The sequence below is a fragment of the Argopecten irradians genome, chromosome 15 (assembly GCF_041381155.1).
Source record: "Argopecten irradians isolate NY chromosome 15, Ai_NY, whole genome shotgun sequence".
Taxonomy (NCBI): Eukaryota; Metazoa; Mollusca; class Bivalvia; order Pectinida; family Pectinidae; genus Argopecten; species Argopecten irradians.
The window spans coordinates 30,628,020-30,637,289 of record NC_091148.1 but is presented as its reverse complement, the minus strand read 5'-3'; the positions used below and the strand labels follow the sequence as shown (position 1 = coordinate 30,637,289).

General features: G+C 33.8%; 1 long non-coding RNA gene across 1 annotated transcript; it reads left to right on the top strand.

Moving 5' to 3' along the window:
• Positions 1 to 4,351: 4,351 nt before the first annotated feature.
• Positions 4,352 to 6,185, top strand: LOC138309445 (uncharacterized). Its single transcript, XR_011206275.1, has 2 exons — positions 4,352 to 4,452; positions 5,052 to 6,185. It is a non-coding gene; the product is annotated as an uncharacterized lncRNA (long non-coding RNA).
• Positions 6,186 to 9,270: the final 3,085 nt, after the last annotated feature.

The window sequence follows — 9,270 nt, the reverse complement described above, 5'->3', positions numbered from 1 at the left end:
ACGTCTTACCTGGATGGTGTGACAATGCCATATTGGGGATATTCCTAAATGTCCAACCCTTGACAAGGCTCGGGTGTAATGACCATGAATTACCCCTCGAGTTGTGACTCACATCCTCAAGGTAGGGGAACAGTATTGTAACATTAGCTAGCTACATGTATAAACACTTTAAGCTGACGTTACATATAAGTATTAGTCTTTATTTTGACTGCGTATACGGTAATATGACCACAGTTTGCATATTCCATGAGGCGCGTTCACACAAAATGAATTAATATGTGCGTTACCAACTACGCTCACACTGCCGTATATGGGGTCAAAATTAAGATCAATCCTTGGCTTGGTTCTAGACAGAATGGAGGTGGTAATTACTGTCAACGTGGGTTGCTAGGCTTAATAGACTGCGCCATGTTTAACACATGCATATTTTTGTAGCAAGTATTTTCAAAAAATGGAAAGCAAGAGCTTCAAAATAATTTTTTATATATTTACATTGCCATTGCACATTACCTATATGCTACTACGCCCAGTATGATAATTCCTAATATTAACATTGTCAGTTAGGCCCTGGTGTACTTATACCTTCACCAGAGTAGGATATGCTAGAACACTCGATATATGTTGTACATAATGCATGTCAAAATATGCCAACCAATACTTAAATGGACAATTCAGTGAGGCGTATTCTTTTACATAGCAATGAAGCAAAATATGCCATAAATGTATTGTTCAACAATCCTTATGAAACATATAAGAAGAAACATTGACAAATTTCATGACATTGTTTTAAGTCTTTTGATTGATACCGTTGAAATTCCAAATCGTTGATCAATACGATTATGCTATATCAATACGTAAGCCAAAGTCACGCATGTTACACAAATGCAATACATAAGCACTGAGGAGTTGATGAAATTATATTAAGACAATAACATGCATCTAATAAGGTAAATACACTACTGTAAGAGCGATTTGAATAGTTCCAAAAAAACTTTCTTTACTACACTGGCAAGGGCCAGGGTTCGTCATACAAGACACCCGACCACTATGTGTAATGGCGGACAGTACGCGCGTTTGAACATTTCACATGCATTTCACAACATTGGTCTTGTTTGGCATATCACAGTAAAACAAACTTATCTATTTTCTATTAGAATTGTATTGTTTCCAAATAATGTGCAAATTATTGTACTTTATACTACATTGTCACTTTAGTTGTCAGTATTACCTGTTGAATAAACAAATGTATTAAGTTTGTTAAAATCAGTGTAAAGATGCTCATATCACTCATAAAACTACAATTTACGCACATTTACCAGAACACCGAAAACAGTACCATCAACCTGTAATCTTCTAAAACCCCAATACAAGCTCATAATGATTAAAATTCATGTAAATATAAACAACATAAATCAGTCGGATACCAAACATAACGCTAAAGTAAAATAGGACCGTGTACCTTATATGAACAAAGTGTGTATGGGAAGGCCCAGAGGCTAATACGTTCACTACAGTATCTATGAACACATTCTATATTTCTAGGGGTGTTTTTATTCCAACAGACTGAAACAAATCTGTTAACCATCGTGGAATACAATAAATGATCATTAACTAGCTTCTACACCTAGCATTAAAGTCGTTATTTCATTTTACAGGGGAGCGTTTCAAAATGAGAAACGAATTCATTGCTATATTGTTACTTTCATTGCCGATTTATATGCCATTACCTCGACTATAAATATCAGGTTACACGACACATATTAGTTTTCCTTGATAAACACATATTTTATGTGAATGTTTATACCATACACTCCAGGTGTGTACAGAGTTCATACTATCTTCTTTGTTTTAGAGAGACGCAGAGTTGAAAGTAAAGCTTGCTTCTGTATAGATTATATTATGTGAGTTAATACACTTGTAGTATATTCCTGTTTTTTCTGTCTGCTCGCATTTTGTAACTATATCAGATTCTATTAATACATTTCTATTAATCATATGACTCAATAGCCATACTTGTTAGATTGCTGAGTGAAACTTGCATCCATATATATATGTATATTGTCTCTATGTTTTAATGTCGCCTGATATGTCAATGTTTGATTTCAGTTAATTCTATACTAAAACTATAGCCAGATGTTTTAGCCGATTATCTCCTTTCCCATATATTCTACGTTTTTAAGGCTTTAGACACAGTTTAAACTAGTGACATAGTCTGTATTCTAATAAACCAATACTTAGGTATACTTGAACATAAGTAAGTTGATATAAAAAGTGTGTATGCATCAGGCCTAACTTTAGGTATTACTGTTGAGCACTAGATTATTGTATTATTTATATATTTTTTTATTTTTATTATTATTTTTTTTGGAGGGGGGATATACAAAAAAATGTACATTTTAGTTTAGTAAGGTCTAAAGGGTTAAAGGGTTCGGTACATTTCTGTCGCCAAATAACAAACATTTCTGTCGCCAAATAACAATGCTGTTATGTTTACCAGTATCTAATACATGTACAAGGGGCGTTTGTTTGGCCTAATACGACTTTACAAAAACATACATATCGAGTCATTACATTTACCTTGTCGTAGTAGTGGCAGTATTAGATATAAAGTTGTAACTGGGCGAGAGTAGTGTTCCGCCAGCCGGGCTCGAACCCGCGACCCCGGACTTACTGGTCCGTCGCTCTACCGCATAGATAACTTTGTATTTGTTTCGTTTTCAATCATATCAAATTGAAGATATGCCTTAGTTTCATAAACTGGTTTTCTGTGAGCCATATTTGCTTGGGATCAGGGGAGTCCCGTGACTGACAAGTCCTGTCTGTTACACTAACTACAGTTATCGATGGAGACTGTGCCTTACACTAAGTTTGGATGCTTCAAAACATTGATGAAACTGAATCCTACAGTTGTAGCTTTTACTATACTTATAATCGATATATGTAGGATTTATTGAAGTGATTGAAACATCGATGAAATTGTATGCTAACATTCTGAGGGCGGTAGGGTAACATACACGGTACAGTGTGTGATCACCTGTGTTTAATTTGTGTTTCTCGGCCGATGTATAAATTCATTTGAAAATCTCCAAAATCCCTAAATAATAACATGTAACCATGATAAATATCCGTGTATTTAAGTTATTAAAACGTGGACCCGATCAAAGTAGAACTCAAGTGATCATATAGTTGAAGAAACTGTTCGTCGTGTGCACCTCCTTGACGCAGGCGGTTTGAATCGGACGCCTCGTCACAGCTATTTTAAATATGTGGGTAATCACACTATGCAAACGTCTAAAATCAAATTAATTTGCACTGTGTATTTTTCAACATCGGATAAATAAAATGACTTATAATTCCATACTTTGACAAAGGCCCATACAGACGCCTACAATACAAATTAAAATACTACGACATAACTGGCAACACACACAAATGGATCACAGACTTTCTCTCACAACGCACCCAAACAGTAGTACTTGAGGGAAAACAATCAAATAAAATACAAGTAACTTCAGGAATCCCTCAAGGAACATGTTTGGGCCCAATTCTGTTTCTCTTATACATTAACGATTTCCATCAATACATGCACACTAAGATTATTCGCCGACGACAGTATTATATACAAAACAATAAACAACAAAGACGACACAATAAAACTACAGAAAAAATTGGACGCAGCAGCACAATGGGAAACAGACTGGCTAATGAAATTCCATCCAGATGCAACATCAAATGCAACATAATCAGTGTTACACCAAAACGCAACAAAATACATCACAACTACACGCTCCACAATCACACACTCGATCAAGTGAACTCAAGTAAATATTTAGGACTATCACTACCAAAAAACCTAAAATGGGGCATGCACATAAATAATATCACCGCAAACGCAAACAGATCACTAGGGTATCTAAAGCGCAACTTAAAAAATAATTCACCACATATAAAAGCACACGCATACAAAGCACAAGTCCGACCCTAACTGGAATACTGCTCTTCCATATGGGATCCCCGCAACACACACCAAATTTAATAGACCACAACGCAGAGCAGCAGGATACGTTCACAACAAATATCACGACACCAGTTCAGTTACAAACATGATAAATCAACTCAACTTGCTAACATTACAAACACGACGGCTACACGCAAGATTAATACTTTTCTGCAAAACGATGCACAATATTGTTGCCGTATGTCACGGAAGCATGTATAATTAGGACTGTGTATGTACTTATTATGTTGTTATTTTGTTGTATCTGTTGTATTTGAAATAACACGGTAAGTTGGGGTTTTAAATAGGTAAGTACCGTTAGGCGGAAACTACGTCACGGGTAGGTGTTCATGGCTGGTGCTATGTAGTGACAGACATGTTTCTTTGTCCGCGTGCCTGATATGATTTATCGGATATTACATAACTTGTGAGCCAGGCACAGACATCAGACTGTGGTAAGTACTCTTTCTACCTTACTTCTATTCTGTTTTAGTTGGTATTATTGTATTGTACCTGATATTATCGTGTCAGACAATCTAGGTATCTGTGCGCTCCAGTTCTCCAGTCGACCGTGACTATTGTTTACCGAGTAGATTGAAATATGTTGTATTTATGTTATTCCATGGCATATTTCTTATGTATCATATATATTAACATAGTATACTTAATTAATGCATGTGTTTGGTAACTATATATGCAATTCATCACTATATGTCACGGATTTCACTTGATTATAAAACTACGGAAGCCCAGTTCTATTGTTATTACGGTAAAGCGTAATGTGTGCGCGCGCGGGTGCAAAATGTATGGAAGCCGATGAGAGCAACCCTGAGTGTTATACATGTTTATAGTATTTTTGTTCATGTTGGGGCCGCACATTATTGTTTATCATTGTATAATATTAATATATGATATTTAGTAATTGGTTTACATCTTATTAGTAAAATAATTAGTTAAATAAGTGTAATTTCAGTTCTATATAGGATTATGTATTGGTAATATATGGGGTTTGTGTGAATAATGGAAATACTAATTATTAATAAATTACTTGTAGCTTCACATAATGGGAGTTGGAAGCAAGCCCACGGAACCAACAGCCATGACCAGGCTTTAGATATCCCTGCAACATCCCAAGCAACTGGACCGACAGGGAACATATATGTATTCTCCATCTTGGTCAAGATCAGCTGTGGTGAGCTAGGGTGGTCTTACAGCGAAGAGAATCTTTTCTCCTTGGTGACCGGAAAACTAATATCATGCACTGCAGACTAAGAAATAAATCAAGTATCCTAAAATATGACCTGTTCAGAGTAAATTTTTCTGACGACCAAAGCTGTGCATGTGGATTTGAATGTGAAGACACATATCATTATTTTTCTAATTGCAACTTATATGCTCGGCAACGTATAGAGCTTTACAGAAATTTAAACGATTATATACCACTCAGCCTACAAACCTTGTTGTTCGGTGATTCTAACTTAACATATAACGAAAATGAATTTATTATTAATGAAACTCAAAAATACATTATTGATACAAAAAGATTTTAATCTCCCTCTCTCTCTTTCTCTCTCTCTCTCTCTATCTCTCCCCCTCTCTCTCTATCCGTCATGGGGTTTGTAAGAAAAAATGGAAATGAACTTTGTATGTTTAAAACTACTACGTTAATTCTATGTTTATATTGATTTTGAGTATGCATGAGATTTCGTTTCTGAAAAATATTTTAAGTCTGCCATCTTCAAATGTTGATTATGTATATATGCAATATTGTTGGAGAGGGCTTGATATAAGTTGAAATAACTTGTGCCCAATCCTTTTGTTTCAATAAACTAAACAGCGAAGGTTGTTTGTGAACAACGTAACTTAAATACCTGTCGTGTCTTGGACACTCGTGAATGGAGTTAGCTATTACTCTATGGGCTCTGGATTGAACTGGATGGATGGTGTTCATCTTCCTCAACTCTGGACTGCATACTGCAGAGGCTCTGGATTGAGTGATTATTCCTCAATAGCTAGTTGTCAGCTATTTGTCACTGGAACTTTGTGTGAGGCTACATTATCAGGACATTTTAGGGAAGCTGGTTGAGTGTGTGCGTGTTAGCGAGGGTTTATGACTCTTTTGTATAAATTTATCGCATATGTCGTATATTCCACTTGTGAATAAATATAATCTTTGTTTTGATTTCAATATTCTCCGTTTTCATTTCCTGTATAATCAACCGACGCTTGTCACACGTTAACACCGTCGATACCAGACCTTACTCATACCACAAATTTAATCCCTTCACATCCTTGCACCCCTACAGATCACAGGGACGTAATCATCTTTTTTGACGGAGTCTCGTAAAATAAAGAAGAAGAAATGGCATGTAGATTAATTGATCGTTACATACAAACAAATAAATAGGTAACTAAATTTTGGCGTGTTAAATTTTGTCTGTTTCGAGCCAAAAACCAAATGAGTCAAAATATGACCACATCAAAAATATCCCAATTTATGATGTATAGAAGCGTTGGACATGTTTACTGTACTCGTATATGTTATTTTAGCGCAAGTCTAATAATCCTGTTTAGTAATCGCATTAACATTGAACATGGTCATCTTTACCTATTAACATTAACCGAATCTGTATATTACAGAGTTATCTGCACTTGCGGGTAGGTATTGATTGTGTGTTTGCGAGCGTAACGTCATACGTTTCGGAGAAAACGACGTGGATTGCGCGCACAAAATAATGACGTAACAATTGATACCTACCCGCAAGGTACACTCTATAACATGTAAAGGCGGAATAGTTTTATAGAAAACAATTATGTATACCTGTATGTGATATCTACTCGGAATCCGATAAGTATCATTGTCTTACAGACCTATAAATTTATAGAAAACAATTATGTATACCTGTATGTGATATCTACTCGGAATCCGATAAGTATCATTGTCTTACAGACCTATAAATTTATAGAAAACAATTATGTATACCTGTATGAGATATCTACTCGGAATCCGATAAGTATCATTGTCTTACAGACCTATAAATTTATAGAAAACAATTATGTATACCTGTATGTGATATCTACTCGGAATCCGATAAGTATCATTGTCTTACAGACCTATAAATTTATAGAAAACAATTATGTATACCTATATGTGATATCTACTCGAATCGATAGTATCATTGTCTTACAGACCTATAATTTATAGAAAACAATTATGTATACCTTATGTGATATCTACTCGGAATCGATAAGTATCATTGTCTTACAGACCTATAAATTATAGAAACAATGATAGTATACTAAGACTAAGAAATATGTATACTGTATGTGATCTACTCGGAATCAGATAAGTATCATTGTCTTACAGACCTATAAATTTATAGAAAACAATTATGTATACCTGTATGTGATATCTACTCGGACTCATAATAAGATCTGATCGATAGTCATTGTCTTACAGACCTATAAATTTATAGAAAACAATTATGTATACCTGTATGTGATATCTACTCGGAATCCGATAAGTATCATTGTCTTACAGACCTATAAATTTATAGAAAACAATTATACTATTAATGTATACCTGTAGTATCTTGTCTTACAGACCTATAAATTTTAGAAAACAATTATGTATACCTGTATGTGATATCTACTCGGAATCCGATAAGTATCATTGTCTTACAGACCTATAAATTTATAGAAAACAATTATGTATACCTGTATGTGATATCTACTCGGAATCAGATAAGTATCATTGTCTTACAGACCTATAAATTTATAGAAAACAATTATGTATACATATATGTGATATCTACTCGGAATCCGATAAGTATCATTGTCTTACAGACCTATAAATTTATAGAAAACAATTATGTATACCTGTATGTGATATCTACTCGGAATCAGATAAGTATCATTGTCTTACAGACCTATAAATTTATAGAAAACAATTATGTATACCTGTATGTGATATCTACTCGGAATCAGATAAGTATCATTGTCTTACAGACCTATAAATTTATAGAAAACAATTATGTATACCTGTATGTGATATCTACTCGGAATCAGATAAGTATCATTGTCTTACAGACCTATGAATTTATAGAAAACAATTATGTATATACCTGTATGTGATATCTACTCGGAATCAGATAAGTATCATTGTCTTACAGACCTATAAATTTATAGAAAACAATTATGTATACCTGTATGTGATATCTACTCGGAATCAGATAAGTATCATTGTCTTACAGACCTATAAATTTATAGAAAACAATTATGTATACCTGTATGTGATATCTCCTCGGAATCAGATAAGTATCATTTTCTTACAGACCTATAAATTTATAGAAAACAATTATGTATACCTGTATGTGATATCTACTCGGAATCCGATTAAGTATCATTGTCTTACAGACCTATAAATTTATAGAAAACAATTATGTATACCTGTATGTGATATCTACTCGGAATCCGATAAGTATCATTGTCTTACAGACCTATAAATTTATAGAAAACAATTATGTATACCTGTATGTGATATCTACTCGGAATCAGATAAGTATCATTGTCTTACAGACCTATAAATTTATAGAAAACAATTATGTATACCTGTATGTGATATCTACTCGGAATCCGATAAGTATCATTGTCTTACAGACCTATAAATTTATAGAAAACAATTATGTATACCTGTATGTGATATCTACTCGGAATCAGATAAGTATCATTGTCTTACAGACCTATAAATTTATAGAAAACAATTATGTATACCTGTATGTGATATCTACTCGGAATCAGATAAGTATCATTGTCTTACAGACCTATAAATTTATAGAAAACAATTATGTATACCTGTATGTGATATCTACTCGGAATCAGATAAGTATCATTGTCTTACAGACCTATAAATTTATAGAAAACAATTATGTATACCTGTATGTGATATCTACTCGGAATCAGATAAGTATCATTGTCTTACAGACCTATAAATTTATAGAAAACAATTATGTATACCTGTATGTGATATCTACTCGGAATCAGATAAGTATCATTGTCTTACAGACCTATAAATTTATAGAAAACAATTATGTATACCTGTATGTGATATCTACTTCGGAATCAGATAAGTATCATTGTCTTACAGACCTATAAATTTATAGAAAACAATTATGTATACCTGTATGTGATATCTACTCGGAATCCGATAAGTATCATTGTCTTACAGACCTATAAATTTATAGAAAACAATTATGTATACCTGTATGTGATAT